General features: G+C 35.8%; 1 long non-coding RNA gene across 1 annotated transcript in view; it reads left to right on the forward strand.

The window, feature by feature from the left end:
- The first annotated feature begins 18,063 nt into the window (after positions 1–18,063).
- The window catches only part of LOC107498967, a 67,919-nt gene continuing 66,526 nt past the window's right edge, over positions 18,064–19,456 (forward strand). The window contains exon 1 of the long non-coding RNA XR_001594172.2: positions 18,064–18,276. This is a non-coding gene — a long non-coding RNA (uncharacterized LOC107498967). The remainder of the gene's footprint in view (positions 18,277–19,456) is intronic.

Genomic DNA, 19,456 nt, shown 5'->3' on the forward strand with positions numbered 1-19,456 from the left:
CAGACGTGTGAAAGTAACTACCAGAACTGCTTAGGCAACCCACAAAACTGTAAGAAATAATAAAGCATTGCTGTTTGAGCCATTGGGTGTAAGATAATTAGTTACCCAGCATGCTGCCATTAAAAAAACAAACAAAAACAAACAAACAGAAAATCAACTAAAATATGTGGTGTTGGCACCAGGTAGTCAGCTGAAAAGGTGGTGAGAAGACTCTTAATAGAGGGTTAGAAGCTCAAAGAGCTGATGAATTTGTTTAGAGGCAGAACAAAATCTGTCATTTGAAAGATGGAGGGTATTTTAATGAAGCTGTGAATGTGATGACGATTATTTCAGGGCAGAATGATGCAAATGTCACCTGGCTTTTTTCTTTACTTGAATATGGTAAAATATGGAAAGATGGATATAAACAAAAGAAGACACTGCTTAGTTAACAAGCAGAATTAAGAGAATATATTGAGAAACCAAGAACATGATCTGTTGAAAAATAAAGCTGTCTACTGTCCAGGCGTTTCAGCTAGCAAAACGGTCAGGTATAAAGTGACCTCAAGGTGAAGATGAAATTAAGGATATGATTGCAAGCCTTTCTTTAATATCTCAGAAAGATTTAAGATAATAGGACCCACTCAGCTAGACAGAAGTGATTCTAAGAATCTTTAGGGCATTTCACAGCAATCTCACACTCTACCCGGACCAGCCAGAGGTCTGTGTTGAGAAAAATCATGGATGTGGCATCAAGGGTCACAGAGTGAATCAGAATCAAATTTCTAAGAAAGACACAAATTTTATTAAGAGAGTTGAATCAGATTTAACAAAAAGGGCCCCGATTTTCTATAGACAAGAAGCAGTCTTAGTGAGATTTTCAACTGTAAACCTGACCCATTTTTTTTTTTATTGTACAAGAAAGATATTAAAGGTAGAGTCCACAGCTGAGAAAAAATATGGAACCACATTCTGATAACATATTGGACCTCATGGAGGGTGGTCCCTGCACCCAGAATTGAAGAATTGGTGGCATGTGATTGACTGGATTTCAGAATAGTTATCGCTCAGTAGGTGTTATGAGCTTCCAGTTCTTCCTATAAAGGAAATAGATATGGTAAAATTAGGGTCATATAAATTGTCTTTCTTATCACAAGACCAGGAGTCAAGACAAGCATAACCAGGCCTTATTCAGCATGCAGGCCAAATGCAAATCACAGGATCCTGGACTGGAGCAGATACCGTAATATGTTGACTCTCTTTTGGTTCTCAGTTTAGGGATCATGCTTGTGTGAGCCCAGAGAATTAGAGGAGGCCTTCAGGCAAGAAAGAGTGGGGAGTGAATTGGAGGATTAACTGAGATACATAGTGTTAAACAGGATTTCTTTTGTATTTCACTAAGTTAGAAAAAACTATCTCAAATTGTCTCAAATTGTAAACATTTTCTTTATTATTGTAATGAATGATGCAGACATGGTTGCTGATAGTACAAATATTTCTTCTACATAGTTTATCTGGGAGTTTATGTACAGGTGCTAGCAAAGAATTTTTATCTATTCTTGTCTGAAGAATAGTTTTTCTTTACATTAAGGTTGGTGTTCTTGACAGGGTAGAACTGGGGTGGGGGGGTGGTTATGGGACAGTAAGGGACATCTCCTAAACTAAATTACTTCAGTCAACCTGGCAATAAATTGGGCAACAGATGTTATAGCCTCATATCCTACATTTCTGTACATTCTTATATCCTGCATTTGATTATTTACAAAGACATTTTCTTAGTTTGGTATTTTTCATTCAAAACAATAAAGCTATCATTATGTATGTATGTGTCCATATTTTACAGATTTGAAAACAGCGAGATTGAGAGTTTACTTGACTTGCCCAAGTTCATAGTGCTTGCAAATAAATATTTGGAGGTAATAAAAAACCCAGGTTTTATGAATTGAGGTCTGAGGCTGTGTGGATTAAGTCACTCTACAAGGTATAAAACTCAGTTTGATCAATTCTAATTTAAATCCTTCCAAACTGTGACAATTGTAGAGAAGGAAAAAGCTCTTAAGACAATAAACCATTTTGAAATGTATATAGTACAACATGCTACTATTTATTACTTTGAAGAAGGTAATGATTATATCAGGTAAGTCTAAGGAAAACATAAAGAAAAGCAAAATGTTGCCTTCATAATAGTTATGATATATATACATTTATATGATTTCAGATTTTCCACTTTCCTGTGGAGTTAGTTATGAAAGCATTATGGTGTACTATAAAAGACGACTTTTTGATTTCTTCTTTTGATACCTGTGGTCACATTGTACCTACATCCCTACCGCTATTCTGAAAACACACATCTTCCGAGGCAGTTAGTAGATCATCCACTACATAGAAATTATTTTATTTGTGCCAGCAGATGAATTGACACGTACCTAATCTACTCTCAGCTACATGAAACCTCTCACTTTCTTCAACATGCACTTTATATCAAGCCGGCTGTAGCCATCTCTTCTACATTACCATTGAGTAAGCACAGTGGTGGACCTTGCTATAAAAATGACAGCAGTAGTCTGACCTATGCCGAAATTGTTCTTAGTCCATAGATTCAGTCAGTGAACTTGAAACAGTTTGAGTTGGATGTCTTGTTTCTGTTGACAAGCTTTTCAGCTTGATGTCTCAGATACATACTATTTACCAGTTTACCATTATTGAGATGACTGTCTCGAAGGAGCAAAAAGTAACGATTCAACTCCAGATATAAATTTGAAAACGTCTTTCAATAAAATAAATTTCGTGTTGCTTAGTGATAGACGTCACCTAAAGTGAACCAAGAAAAAATGCTCAATCATAAATAGCTATTTCATTTTATAATAGGATTCTTATAGAAATTCTTTAAGCTTGAAGCAAGAAGCAACAACAACAAAAAATGTTACAAGTAAAAAAATTAAAGATATGATCTAAATCCTTAGGAAAGCATGCATTCATCAAGTGAGTTTCAAATCTGGAGATTTAAACCCTTTTTTTGGTTTGTTTTGTTTTTATTCCTTGATATGTTTAAATATCATCAGCTTTCTGTGTGCACATTTATAGATCAACATCCATGATTAAATAACATGCTGTCTGTACCACGTGGTTTAGAACTTTATGGAAATCTTAATTGTTATTATCATGGTTTCCATGTCTTCTCTCTCAACCCGATAAAACAGTTCACGTGTGATTGATCTTTCTCCTATTTCTTCGATCCTTCGTAGTGAATTTTTTTTATTACATTTTTATTTTTTTACTGATTGAATGAATGAATTGCTTTTCAAAAGTCAATATGTTATTCAATTTGGAGGGGGATGAAGTTCTTGAATTGCTGGGGAGAAAGGCTGTGTTTGATAAAATGGAATGAAATTTGCAGAAAACTATGGTAAAAACTGATGTAGGCTGTTGAATTCAATTCAACGTATCAATTAGAAATCATTATGTATAGAAAAATATAATTTTTTCTTATGTTTCTCTCTAAAATAACGTAAGGGCATATATTTCATGTCTTGTCACTGGGCAAGGACTTAGGTTTAAAACAGTCCTGTTCTAGTTTACAAGAAAGGAAATTAAAGACTAGTGTAATTAAACCATTGGCCCAAACTCACAGCTTATTAGCAGAAACTGGAGTAAAACTAACTATTGACTACTTTTATATGCATTTTTAACTATTGCAAAGTGTCTCCTTTAGGGAGATTTATGAAAATTATGTAACATAGTTTTGTTGGGATTGGATTTGTTCGCTTTTACTCAGATCGGGAGTTTCTCAACTCGGTCTCTAAATCTTCTATGTAGTTATTTAATTTATTCTGCCTACATTTAATGAAGATTAATGAAAATGGACTTTGGCCAGAGCATAAATTTCTGTAAGAAAGGAAATATAGTGCATGTGGGTGGCGTGATATGCGTGTATTCCTTAAATCTGTTCATAAAGCTAATGTTAACACTAAAACATAATGGCCAAAAATTTTAAATAGCATTCCATTATACGTTGCAGCTTCAATGAACTGTACCTTAATACTACTAAATTTCACCACTAAATAAAATGAAAGATGACATGACTAGATTTCTTTCCGTACTTCCGTTGGATTATGCATTCTCTCCCAAGCCCATGCTTCATAAAACTCTCATTTTTTAAAAAAAATCCCATTCAACTAAATTCTTTAAATCTCAGTTTTTCTTGAACACCAAACAAATATTCTAAAAACAAAACAAAACTTTGCAGATCTTGCTCCTTTTAGATAAGGTTGCTCTCTACTGTTCTTTGTTGTAAGGGAAACGCTGACGACACCCTTGGAATGAGACATTTGCGTTCATTCTCATTATAATATGAAACTGTGAAGTAAATTAAATTGTTTCTTAACCTGAGACCACATGTAACATGAATCCCTGTTGTTATGTGTCCTTTTCAATGTCCCCTTATCTGCAGTGTCTTGTGCTTCTCGCCAAACCAACCTGGTCACTCAACCATTTTAGACAAGCCGTCCTATTACGCCCTATGAAATACAGTTTCCTTTACTCTAAAATGTTTTTACCAAACCTAAATCATCCCAGATTTTTGCTTTTTAAACAGTTTAAGTCACACCTTGTCATAAACTTAAGTGAGAACTTATTAATCTCTCACATTTACCTAAATCCCTTGCATGCTGAAGGCATCACTATTCCACCTGCTTGTACAAAAGATGTGTCAATTACCTATGCTGGACAAAGCATCCTGTACATTGTCCCCAATACTGCCACCCCTCATTCCCTTCGATAGTTCCTCAGTTTCTCATTAATTTTGTAATCCACTGACATTAGGTCTTCCCCCCTCATTTCTGAAGTATTTTTGGCTCATGGCTCCTTTTTACTTTCTCTGATGCCAATCTGTCTGGAATCTGCGGTTTCAGTATGCCTCTCGGGGTCCTCTCACTGGCCTTGTTTAACACTCTATCACCTCGGTCTTCCTACCAGTATCTGCGTACCCAGCATTTCCCACTCTCAGTATAGATGCTCTTCCCATGCTCCTGTTTAAGACCTTGTGTTCACTCGTGCAACAATTCCTACCTCATGTGGCCCATGCAAAGACAAGGCTTCTGGAATTCCCCCTTATTTCCATTACATTTTGTTAATAAATCATTTCCATCAGTGCAATTATATGCTAGTTTTTCTCTGATCTTAAAACCAACCAACAAACTAATAGGCAACTAACCAATGCCATATATATATATTTTTAGTTCTCTTTTTCAAAAGCAATAAAAAAGGACAAATTTTTTTCTGTATCCTTTCTCTAATTCTCCTCTTTTTGTATTTTAATCTTTCTCCAAATCAAGGTTTCATATCCTTCACCATCTAATGTGATTGTTCTTATAACATTTAATAATTGTTTCTGCTTTATTAATTCCAATGATCAGTTATCAATTTTTGTTTTAGCAAACTTATAATCCCTCCTCCCTGATACTTTTTCTCTTAATTGCTTTCCTTCAGTGATGCCTAAAAAAAAAACCAAAAAAACAGCACACACACACACACACACACGCACACGCACACGCACACACGCGCACACACACACACGCACACACACACACAAAAACAAAAACAAAAAACAGGAAGTACAATGACGACATGGTTTGTCGTAGCCATTTTCTCCTATTCTCATCCTTCCTCATTTCAGAAATATTTTCATTATCTGTAAAGTGGCAAAACCTTCTTCCTTGTGACCAGATAGTCTCCTCTGACTTCTTTATCTAACTAAACTACAACATATCTTTTAAGTTCCAGCTTTAATGTTGGTTTTTCGGAGAAAAATTTCATGACTCCCTAGGAACTATCAATCTGATTATTGTCTAATGGCATAATACTTTTTCCCTTGAAAAAAATGGAAAAATATTTGCATTATAATTCAGTACTTTTAGTAGTGATTTGACCTAAATCTTTCATTCCCCATTCTATATTCCACAGAGGCACAGATGATAAGGCATTGTATTTAGCTCAACATACAACCCTATGTGGGATATACTAGATATTTGATAAGGGACTGAATCAAAATGGACACAAACCATCAGCGTTCAAGTTCTGCTTTTCTGTGAGACCTTTATAAGTTAGCTTAAATATTAATAAAACAGACATTTTAATAATAGCCTTCTGAATAAATAAAATCCAGTAAATAATGATATGTAACATATGTACACATGAGCATAAACATATATACATTCATTAGTATTCTATCAAGTGATATAAAATAAAAGAGAAACATCCAAACCTGAGAAGTTGATCGTATTTAATTGCACCTTGTATTCACTTTGCTAAAGAGAAAATATCTCCAGGCAATGTAAGAGTGAAACAACCAAGGATACTGTCGATTCTTTGGTTGTTAAGAATTGGAAGAGTAGAAGTAATCCACTTTTTATTGTGCTAGAATGCATACAGACGTAAGTAGTAAATCATTCTATTGATAGGAAAAGCCTTAAAAGAGTTGTCATGATTTTCACATTAGTTATACTATTATAGCTTACCAATGGATCATAAGACATCAGAAAATGAGAAAATGAAGTATCATATATGTCATAAAACCAATGCAAATTAATTAATTATGTCTTTATTGCTCATGGAGAATGTAACTTCTAGAAAGGTGGAAATATGAATGTGAATTCACTTACAAAAGTGTTTTTGCTTGAAGTAATAATGGTTCTTTCCCAAATATATGTGTACAATACAGCATGTGATGTAGAGGCAGAATAACATTCTTACTACGTGTCCAAAATTTGGACTCATAATGCCATCACTTAATAACTGTGTGACCTTGGTTAAATCAATCTAACCTCTTCTCTTCTAGATTCCTTACCTATAAAATGTAGATAATAAAATAACCTGCTTCATATGGTTCATTAACTCACTTAATGAGCTAACCAGTGAAAAGAACTTGATACAACTCCTAACACATAACAATTACTTAAATGTTAGCTATTACTATTATCATTATCCAGTAGTGTATACAATAAAATACTTATGATCTTCAATTAATCAGATTTCATGTAGTACCATTGGCTTGATATTTCCCTCAATTGTTATAAATAGGCAATGAAAAAAGAAGAAAGAATATTTTTAGGAATGGGCCCATACTGTTTCAATTGCTGAATAAAAACTTATAGATCTCATAAGCTGACAGAGAGTAAACTTAGATGACCTTGGTTATGGTTAGGACATTTTAGATATAACACCAAAGACATGATCCATGAAAGAATCGATAAGATGGACTTTGTTAAAATTAAATTTTTTACTATGTCAAGAGAATTAGAAGACAAGTCACAGACTGGAAGAAATATTTGCAAAAGATACATCTGATAAAGGACTTTTTTCTAAAATATATGAAGAACTCATAAAACTCAACAATAAGAATTTGAACAACCTGATTTACAAATTGGCCAGAGACCTTAACAGACACCTCACTAAAGAAAACGCATAGGTGGACAAAAAGATGCTCCACATCATATGTTGACAGGAAAATGTAAACTAATATAACAAGATATTACTACACACGTTAGGAAGAACCAAATGTGGAACTCTGACAACACCAAATTCTGGCAATGATGTAGAACAACAGGAATTCCTATGCATCATTGGTAGGAATGCAAAATGGCACAGCCAAATTGGGAGACAGTTTGGCCATTTCTTACAAAACTATACATACTCTTACCATATGATATAGCAGCTGTGCTCCTTGTTGTTTATTCAAAGGAGATGAAAACAGTTCACACGAAACCTGCATGCAGATGCTTATAGAAGCTTTTTTCATCACTGCCAGGAAATGGAAGCAGCCAAGATGTCCTTCAGGAGGTGAATGGATGTATAAGCTGTGATCCATACAGAGCAAGGCATATTATTTAAGCATTACAAAGAAATGAACTGTCAAGCATAAAAGCACATGGAGGAAATCTAAATGCCAAGTTTTAAGTGAAAGAAGCCAGTCTGAAAGGCTACGTACTACATGATTCCAACTATAGAACATTCTGGAGGGCAAAATATGGACACAGTCAAAACATTATTGGTTGTGGAATTAGAATAAATATGCAGAGAAGAGAGAATTTTTAGGGCACTGAAAATACCCTGCGTGATATCGCAATGGTGGATAAACATCCAAATTCATAAAATATTAAGTACCGAGAATGAGCCATAATGCAAACTATGGAGTTTGCGTGATTATGGTGTGCCAGTGTAGATTCATCAATTGAGCAAATGTATCCTCCAGTGGGGGATCCTGACTATGCAGAAGGCTACATGTGTGTGAGGCATATATGAAATCTCTGTATCTTCACTTCAGTTTTTCTGAGAACCTAAAACTGTTCTAAAAATTAAAGTCTTCATTAAAAAAAGCAGAACTTATGGATGGATTTTAGTTTCCTAATCCATGGTGAGCTTATTAAATTGTGCACTTCAAATCTTTGCTTTAAAAAAGATGTCAACTACGAACTCACAGTTAATGAAACCAGGAGATATGTTGCAGATCTATTTTTTTCTCTTTACATCTAAATTCTAGAAATGGACTATATCTTTTAACTAGAAATCTACTAGTTTATAAATAATTCTCTTATGCTAAAAGAGTGAACTATTTTGAAAGTGAGAAATTGAGTTCCTCAGCATTATTTTACCAAGGTTCTTTTGAAGAAAAACAACCATAACTACCCAACCCACAACAACAAAAAGTAAAAACAATGTTAGAATTAAAGAGAAATCAGAAAGGCAAGTAACAAAACTAATTTAGGTGTCTACTAAAGTAGAAAACCACAGAATGATCTTACATTGATTGGGTCTCTATATTTCATTTTCTTCAGTAAAGAATCAGATCCTCAGGTTTATAAATAAATCTAGAATTGGTCAAATTTGTGTTGAGTGATTGACTTATAACAGATTTCTCAACACAGTGGTGCATAGCAGAAACCCAATATATTATTTTGTCATGGTAAATTTTCTGGGGGAGGTAATGGGCACATTCCAGTGAAATGATAAGAGGCATGAAATTAAAGCAAGAGTGTGTTAGTAAAATGAATAAATGGTATCAAACTCAAAGGACATACTGAGCATCTATAGTAGAGAGATAGAGAAGATTGCATCCAAAGTATGATCTCTCTTAATGGAAATCATTAAGTATACCTTATTATTTTTTCTTTTGTTAGAAACTGCACAAAAATAACCACTTTTCTTTGAAATAGTTTTTGAAACTATAATTGACTTGGTTTACATGTTATTAAACAAATGTCTGTTATAGAGATTGTGGTAGGCACAGTAATACCAGCCTATCCCCCAAAACTATTCCACTTCGTAATTCCCAAATATGCTATTTTACACGTCAAGGGAAAATTAAAGTTGACGATGAAATTAAGATTTCTATTCCTCTGACCTTAAAATAGGAGGATTATTCTGGATTATCCATGTGGACTCAGTGTAACCATAAAAATCCTTAAAAATATTAAGTAGCCCAAACTTCCAAAGATCAGAAAGTAATAATAATATTCAATTTTTCAAATAAAAAAAGGTTCAAACCATAAATGTTAATATTGAAATTAAATGTCTAAAGTTATTCACCTCATGCACAAAGCAATGTATTTTCTAAATTTAAAAACATTTATGGTTTAAGGAGTTAATTAGCATGAGTTTTAGAGTTAAACTTCCTGAATTCAAGACTTTGATCCACCAAAGTCACTAGCTTTAAACTTCAGGTTAGTCAATCTCTATATGCATCTATCTCCTCTTTGATAGACAAAGCATTATAATAACGTCACTGCCTCATGGGCTTGTTGTGAGAATTATGTAAGACAGCGATGCTTTTTGTTTCCCAGTAGGTGCTCATTAAAGCTGTACTTGATAACAGTCATAGTAAGGGATTTTCTGAGAATAAAAACAGCGTGCCATCTATAATTGTTTTAGCTTACAGGTCCCTCTTTTTTCCATGAGGATGACACTCTGTTTTTGTATTTCTGACTTACATGTATATTTTTAACATAAAATGCGTCATTTATCGGAGGAGAGCTACTTTAGATCTCAGACACCTTTCTTAACTTCATGGTTGGAGGCAGAATTTAGCTAGTTTGGGAGTTCATCAGAACTGGAGCTTGGCGAAGTCTTCAAGACAGACCCCTCCCCCACACACCCTGCTTAGCTGCTGTTTGTCTACTCCTGCCATTGGCTACTGTGCCTGACCTTTTTCTTCTTGCCTGCATGGGGCCTCAAGGTCAAGCCGAGGTGAGATGCTTAGACTCTTGTCTTTCCTGTCCAGGTCACATGCACAGCCCTGTCTGTGTTTTGAGCCTCTAGACTCCTAGGTCAGAGACTTCCAGCTCCTCTGTGGTCCTGTTTCTCAGATTGCCCTTTCAAATTTTTGCTGGACTCTTGCATGTCCCAGTCATTAATTGCAGCCACTAGGGTGGTGTGCGAGGATTGTAGCTGCTCCTTTCTTCTAGCCAGTCCTCTAGGAGTGCGGGCACTCCTTGAAGGTTCGGTCCCACACCACCGCAGTAAAGCAGATATTGCAGTCAAGTGAGTCACATGAATATTTGGGTTTCCCAGTGCATATAAAAGTTATGTTTACATTATGCTTTAGTCTACTAAATGCGCCACGGCATTATGTCTACAAAATAATGCACATGCTTTAGTGAAAAATACCTTATTGCTAAAAAATGGTAACCATCACTTGAGCCTCTAGCACATTATAATCTTTTTGCTGGTGGAGGGTCTTGCCTCGACGTTGATGAAAACACAGTATGTGCTAAGCACAATAGAACGTATCTGCTAAGCACAATAGGACGAGGTATGCCTGTAGGATTTCCCCATGGAGCAAGTGCCCCGTAAGGTCAAATTATGAGAACTTTCTGTGGCATGGTGCTTTCCAGAGGGATACAAGACAGTCCAAAAAGACTGGGGGTAGGGCTTTGGTGGAACCACAAGCCTGCCTCAATACTGCTAGGCGTCACAGCTACTGTGGTTGCAAGATCACTCGTATTTATGGATACTGTGGAGCTGGGGAGAGAGGAAATTGGAGCAGGGTATGTTAAAGTACCATAAAACCCCACCGTGTAGCAGCTCAGCACTTTCTCTAGAACAAACAATCCTCAGACTGCAAGTGTGGTTAATTTCCATAGTTCCGAATAAGTTGATATTGATGATTTCATCAGTATTTTTTTGTTGCTTTTATAGAAGAGCAGATTTTCAGAGGGCTTCACTCAACTGTTCTAGAAGTTCTGCCCCCTAGATTGTATTTTTACAAACAAACAAGCACATAAACTGAAACACGCCTTATCTATTCTATATCTTTTTATTCACATTTATGCATGTACACCCTTGGTGGTTTATCAGATTTCCAAGAGTAAAAACTGTAGGATAAAAAATTGATATAGGCTATATTTGATACTAGATCATTTAAAACATTAAATTTTTGTGAGATAACTATATACATATTGGCATAATTCTTTAAAAGTTTAATTACCTAACAAATCAATTTAATGCTTAGGAAACGATACATCCACATGCAAGATGATACAACAAAATCCAAGGCAGTAGTGAATGTATATCTGTTGGGTGAGGAAAGGGAAATGGTATTTAATCTCCTCTGCTTTTGGGTTACTTTTATAGATAAATAAGTCACAGAAACACTATGTTTGTATTCAATTCCTCAAATACATAAAACTTTCACTATTTTGTTTTTCTGGAGTCTTCCAACTTTTCGATAGTCTCAAAATATCGCTTATCTCCACTATCTCTACCTCGTTTGTTTTATTCATAGCATGTTCACAGTCTGAATTCATAAATCATTTTTTTTTGTTATGTAAAGAATTAGATTGCAAAGTTTTTGAAGACAGTTTATCTCTTTCCCATGGCTGCCTGCTCATTGCTGGAAATGTGTCACATAACAGTGGTTTATGAAATTTTGTGAATAATGTAGTGAGTGAATAAATGACTCCTAATTAAACCATATTTTAATATTTAACACTTAGTAATATTTAAAATGTATCAAACAGTGATTTGAATTTACAAGGTACAGTTTGACAAGCATTTTGTGTCAATGGGAATTGACTACAGCATGTGTTCTCATGGTTTATAACAGAAAATTGCTTTAACAAGCACTAAATACTTAATTCTCCATAGTGTGTTTAAGCAATATCATTGAACATAGAATTAAAAAATATATTTTAACGTCGGTCGAATTTTATCAGTTGTTTCTGACTTATGGGTAGAAATTGAAGAATCACAAGGCATTTAATACTCACCTGAAAATATAATAACAACTAACAACATTTACTGAATATATTGATAATATAAAATTAATGAACATTATTTTTTTTCTCATGAGTAATAAGCTAATCTTCAGTGTTGATAATATGACCATATATGAGGTGAATTGCAACAATTTCATCTCTGGTTTAAATGTATTGTTTCATCAACAGTGAGTGATTCTTCAGAATATTCTCCACAAATTACAAATTTAATCTCCTAAGAATTTTCTTCAAAATGCACACGTGTTTCAATAATATTTCAAAACTTATTGAAATCTCGAGATGTTTGCCTATAAGTAAAATTAATACTCCTAATCACTATTATAAAATTCAACTGAAAAGAAGTTCCATTTTATGTCATCACATCTAACTGACAAATAGTAATTTCCTTTTCTGACATACTGTTTACTTTAGGAGTTCATTGTTCAGAGAATTATGTTTTGTAAAATTAGTACCGTAGTTTGCAAAAATCAGTAAATAACAGTGTGCAGTAAAATGAAATGCGATAAGTTTGCAATTCTTGCAGTCTGCTTTATAACTTACTACGTTAAACAGCCTAAAATGGTTAGGTAAAGCATTTGTCTCTGCATGTAGTCATTATACTTGGCTCTTCATATTAGGGATCATTTTAACATCTCTCAATTCTCCTTTCCCGTTTTCTATAATAACCACCTCGTCTTGTTCTCTCTCTTCTTTTTAACTATTTTAAACAAAGACTGAGTATTTTATTTCAAGTTTGTGTACCTTCTAGTTCCCAGGACATTACACATACAACTTTTTATAAATGGTTGTTGAATGAAGGTATAGAAATATAAACACTTTCATATAATTAGTTATGTGACATATAAACCCTAATTTGTCCTCAATTGCCTTTTAATCATACTGGTGTATCCCTGTTGAATTTAATAAGCTTGAGCTTATATAAATTAAGCTAAATATTTCTTAGCTTAGACAAGGCTCATGGGATTCTCTTAGAGATTTTTCAGTTGCAAATAACAGTACCACATAAAAATTGTTTTTAAACATTCAAATATGTGGCACTTAAGAGGGAATCTGGAGTTAAGTGTTCTAGGGTTGGGTGAGACAATTTAAGGAGCTACTGGCTCCTGTGTAATTTCTTAACATTTTCACTGTTTTCAGCGGTCACTGGATGACCAGGAAAGGGCAGTCTGCTCCGCACCATCAGAATTTAGGGCCCAGGCAAGAGAGTTCAGCGAGAGAAAAGAATGATTTTGATTTATTCTTCCAAAAAGAGAGTGAAGTCTTTCCTTAAAACTCATTAGCAAAATTCTCCATCTATGTTATTGGTCAGAACTGGTTCAAATGTCTGACTCTATTATAATCACTGGTAAAGGAATACAGAATCTTTAAAAACTGCTTTAAAATAATCATTGCTCATTTCCTAGTGTGTATTTTTGTCAAAAGAAAATTGCAATTTCCTAAAGTAAAGAAAAGGCATGTCTGGTGGATGCACAGCTAACCGTTTTGCCGCAGCATGGAACCCATCTCCAAGACTGAAATTCCTGTGTTCTTACTTCAGCTTTAAGTTTACATTTGCTTACATATTCAAGTTAGCAAACAACAAATGAAAACAAAACTAACAAAAACCCAGCCAACTAGCCAAACAAACATAATTTTCCACGAGTTTCTTTTCTATTCTTGTTTCGTCTTTTTTCATTGAGTTAAAACACAAAAATATACACACAATACTGCCTCATGCCAATTGCATGTGATGAATGCATTGTCTTTGTTTCTTCTCACTTAAAGATGCTATAGTTGGTATACACTTCTGTCATAGTCTTCCTCATGTTGCTTTGTGATGTATTCAAATTGGTACTTCACTGAAATAGTATTTTTTTAAATGGCAGGTGTATTTTTGTATTCTTGGAGCCTAAGGTAATATTTATAGGACATAAATATTTATCAAATGGATAGATGAGCAGAGGAATGATGGAATAGAGGATGGGTGAATGAATAAATGGTCTTGTCATATTCTTTTTTTTTTTCAGGCTCAATCATTGCTACCTGTCGGTGAAGTCTTTTAATATCATGGTTTCGATCTTAATCACCAACTAGCTACACACTCAGTTGGTGTTCTATTCATGGCTACAGGCTCCCCACAATCAGTTTAGTTTGCTCACTGGACAGATTTTTTTATTTTTGAGTCTTATCTATCCTAATGAAAATTGAGCTTTAGATTGCAATGTATAAATCCCCAAACTGCTATGGTTTTGTATGTTTAAAAAAAAAAATTATAATGGCTTTTTAATTTTGTTTTTATATTACATCACTCTAGCTAAAATGAAACTAATTCCCAGAATTTTTTTTTTTTATGGTTCCAAGTTAGGGTTGATCAAAAGAGAAATTTGCATAACATTTGTTAAACAGAAGTGAATTGGCAGTCACTTTTACATTGTGAGATGTCTGTAGGTATTTTTCTTTTATTTTATATTAGCTTCAGATATACAGTGCAATGGTTAGGCATTTTATAATTTATGAAGTGATCTCTGTGATTACTCTAGTACCCACTGGCACCGCACACAACCATTACAGTAATTAACTGTATACCCTATGCCATACTCTAAATCCCTGTGACTGTTTCGTAGCTACTAATTTGTACTTCTCCATCCCTTCACTTTTTTTCCGAGCCTCCAAACTCCTCTCCCCTCTGGCAATCACCAGTTTATTCTCTGTATCTGTGAGTCTTTTTTCTTTAGTTTGTTCATTTCTTTTGTTCCTCAGATTCCACATATAAGTAAAATCATATTGTATTTATCTTTCTTTGTCTGACTTATTTCACTCAGCATCATACCCTCTAGGCCCATCCATGTCATTACAAATGGTAAAGTTTTAATTTTTAATGGCTACATAATATGCCATTATATATATGTACCATAACTTCCAATCACCTGTTGAGGGGCCCTTAGGCTGCTTCCATATCTTGACTATTGTAAATAGCTCTGCTGTGAAATTAGGGGTGTGCAGATCTATAAGAACTAGTGTTCTGGTTTTCTTTGGGTTAAATACCCAGAAGTACAATTGTTGGCTCAAAAGGTAGTTATGTTTTTATTTATTTATTTATTTCTGAGGTGCCTCCAAACTGTTTTATATAGTGACTGCACCGATTTGCAATCCCCCCAACAGTGTATGAGGGTTCTCTTTTCCCCACATCTTAGCCAGCATTTGTTGTTTTTTCATTTATTGATGATAGACAATCTGACAAGTGTGAGGTGATATCTCATTGTGGCTTTAATTTGCATTTCTCTGATGATTTGTGACCTTGAACATCTTTTCATTTGTCTATTGGCCATTTGCATTTCCTCTTTGGAGAAATACTCAAGTCTTCTGCCCATTTTTAAATTGGAGTGTTTGTTTTCTGTTGTTGAGTTACATAAGTTCTTTATAAATTTTTGGATATTAACCTGTCAGATGTATCATAGGCAAATATCTTCTCCCATTCCAGAAGTTGTGTTTTCATTTCATTGGTGGATTCCTTTGCTGTACAAAATCTTTTTAGTTTGGTGTAGTCCCATTTGCTTATTTTTTTTTCCTTTCATTTCCCTTGTCTGAGGAGATATATCAAAAACAAAACAAAACAAAACCTAATTGCAGTGTCGGAGAGTTCACCACCTATATTTTCTTCTAGAAGTTTTATGGTTTTGGATCTTACATTCAAGTCTTTAATTCATTTTGAGTTTATTCTTGTAATGGTATAAGAAGGCGGTCTAATTTCATTTTTTGCATGTATCTGCCCAGTCATCCCAGCACCATTTGATGAAGAAACTGTCTTTACCTCATTGTATATTCTTGCCTCCTTTGTTATAGATTAAATGACCAAATAGGGATGGATTTATTTCTGAATTTTTTATTCTGTTCTATTGATCTGTGTGTTTGTTTTTATGTCAGTACTATGCTGTTTTGATTAGTGTAGAGTTGTAGTATAGTTTGATATCAGGTAGTGTGATACCTTCAACTATTAGGGGTTTTTCACGGTTTCATGTAAATTTTAGGATTATTTGCTCTAGTTCTTTGAAAAGTACCATCGATATTTTGATAGAGATTGCATTATATCTATAGATTGCTTTGGGTAGTATGGCCGTTTTGAAGATGTTGATTCTTCCTACCCATGAGCATGGTATATGCTCTCATTTGTTTGTATCTTCGATTTCTTTTTTCAATGACTTATAATTTTCCAAGAACAAGTCTTTTACCTTGTTAGTTAATTTATTTTTGATGTAATTACAAATGGCATTGTTTTCTCAAATTAGCTTTCTAATACTTCATCATTGGTGTATAAAAATGCAACCGACTTCTCGATATTAATTTTGTTTTTTCTTTATTTAATTTATCAGTTCTACCTTTTTTTTTTTGGTGGAATCTTTAGGTTTCTCTATATATAGTATCATGTCATCTGGAAATGATAGGTTTCACTCCTTCTTCTCCTATTTGGATGCCTTTTACTACTCTTTCTTGTCTGGTTGCTATAGCTAGAACTTCCAATATTGTGTTAAATAGAAGTGGTCTAAGTGGGCATCCTTGTCTTATTCCTGATCTTAAGAAAAACGCTTTTAGCCTTTCACCATTGAGTATGATGTTAGCTGTAGGTTGTTATATATGGCCTTTAGTATGTTGAGGTAATTTTCCTATATTTCCACTTTGCTGATAGTTTTTATCATAAATGAATTCTGGATTATGTTGAACATTTTTTTTTGCATCCATTGATATGATCATATGATTTTTATCTTTCAATTTGTTAATGTGCATCATATTGATTGTAAATATTAAACCAAACTTGCATCCCAAGAATAAATTTAACTTGATCATAGTGTATAATATTTTTAATGTATTTTGTCAATATTTTGTTGAGGATTTCTGCATCAATGTTTATCAGGGATATTGGCCTATAGTTTTTTGTTTTTTTGTTTGTTTGTTTTGTTTTGTTTTGTTTTTACTATTGGTATGTTTTATGTTGTCCCTGAAATCTCTTCAACTTTTTTTATTTTTTATTTTTGTTATGATTGGATGTTTTCTGTTGCCTTGTCTTGCAATTCGCCGATTCAGTCCTCCACTTCATGCAATCTACTGTTGACTCCTCCTAGTGTATTCTTCATTTCAGTTATTGTATTCTTCATTTCTCACTGGTTCTTTTTTATGGTTTCTGTTATTTTTTATGATTACCTTCTCTTTACTGAAGTCCCCTAAGATCATTTATTCGTTCCCTAAGTTCATTGAGCATCCTTATAACCAGTGTTTTGAACTGTTACCCCCAACACCTGGCCTGGGGAGGTTTAGCAAAAGTACCAGAGCCCCTCAAGGCCTGGGGTTGCCTGCTAGCTGCTGGGTGACTCTGCAGCTGGAAGAGCCTTTGGGTGGCATGTGAGTCGGGTGGGGCAGGGACCCAGGGGGTCACCAGGGTAGAGTGGACGAATTTCACCTGGCCAGTGCAGACTCAGGTTTCACGCCAGTGCTGACCTGCGGCTTCCTGTAACAGCCTGAGATCACAGCAAGGCCAGCTGCCGCCCTTCTCAGGCCCTCAGACCCCTGTGACCAGCGTAAGAGCTACTGCAGCTCAGGCTGGTACCACTGGCTCGGCACCAAAAGCCTCCCCAACCCGTGGGCCCCACGAGGCTGAGGGCTGCTTTCTGTCAATAAACCTGAGGCCCATAAAAGGCGCAGAGCGGAGCGGCTGCCCTCCCACAGGCCGTGTGCAGTGTGTGGCTCAGTGGGCGGGGCCTCAGGGAGTCGGGCGGAGCGGCCAATCCCATCAGCCAGTGCGGCTTCGTGCGTGGCCACGTGGGGGGCGGGGTCAGCACGAGCAAGATGGCGCGGCGTCCGCAGGCTGTCCCTGGCGGGGGCCCCACAAAGGACCCATTGCCGCCGTCCCTGCAGCCCTCTTTCTGGCACCACGGAGCTTCATCTTTCCCCACATGTCTCTTGTGCTTTCCCGGCTGCAGACCTTCCGCGGAGCCAAGGGTGACTGCGAGGGAGCGAGTCTGTGCGCGGGTCTTTAATGGGGCGTCTGCGTTTTCAGGTTTGTTCCGTCTCACGTGGATGGCGAGCGTCCCTAGTGGTTTTTATAGTCAGATTTTGTGAGGACGTCTTTTTGGGAGTGGAACCCTGGGCTGGGGAGCCCCTGAGTGGGGCTGAAGGAATGAGGGGCCTCTGCAGCCACGCTCGCCCTCCAGGTGCCCCACCAACAGGTGCGGAGGGCCCAGCCCACCTCATGACTTCCCCCTCTTAATGGTCTCCATGTGGCTTTTACTTCATATCCTCATTTGTGTGTGTGTGGTACCATCAGCTAGGCTTCAGGTGTTTCTCCAAGTTGTCTCTTTTATAATTTGGTTGTAGTTTTAATGCGGTACTGGAAGGAGATGAACCTAGCTTTTGCCTGGCCCACTGTCTTGACCCAGTGGCTGTGCACATTTTCCATTGTATGTCGTGTTGCTGATCAGCTGTCTTATGTCGTGTCATGCAGTAACCAGTCCCTTCATTCTTCCCACTCTCATCTTCCTTTTTCAGCTTTCCCAAATGTTGGCCCAGATGCAATTAGAGCTCTATACTGAAAAGGTTTACTTTATCCTGCAGATCGCCTACATCATCAAAGTTGTTTATGAGAGATGGGCGTAGGGTCCAGTTTTTCATTGTGGGATTTATTTTATTCTTGTGGGTTCCAGCTTGTTCTTGCTTTCCCCCATTTCTTGCCCATCATCATTTCTCAAGTGCCAGCCCTAATGACTTCATGCACAATATTAGATGCAGAAGAAACACATGCTACTTAGTTTATACGATTGTGTGCTGTTTAATACCTACAACAAATTCTTTAATACATATCACATGTAGTAATTCTACTTCCTAATCAAACCCCAGATGCAGTTAAACAACAGGTGTTATAGATCAGAAATGGGAGTGATTAAGCTTTTTTCTGGTTTCATTCTGAGTCATTCTTTTTTTCTTCAAATGAAAAAAATCAAAAACCAAACCTTCTGTAAACCTCAAAAGAGCTGCTTAGAGAGACTCAGAGCTGTCATGTCACGCTCCAACACTGAGCAGAATGACAGGCAGCTTTCGAAGCAAAATATTTTAGCATAGAAGTGTAGCAGCTTTTCTTGGATAATAAGCAAATGCAGCTTTCATTGTCTTCCTGTACTTACTTCATATGGGTACTATTTCAAATAATAATAGACAGTATCAATTCTTCGTCTTTTTTGTTC

The sequence above is a fragment of the Rousettus aegyptiacus genome, unplaced genomic scaffold, assembly GCF_014176215.1.
Source record: "Rousettus aegyptiacus isolate mRouAeg1 unplaced genomic scaffold, mRouAeg1.p scaffold_m13_p_18, whole genome shotgun sequence".
In the NCBI taxonomy this organism is placed as follows: Eukaryota; Metazoa; Chordata; class Mammalia; order Chiroptera; family Pteropodidae; genus Rousettus; species Rousettus aegyptiacus.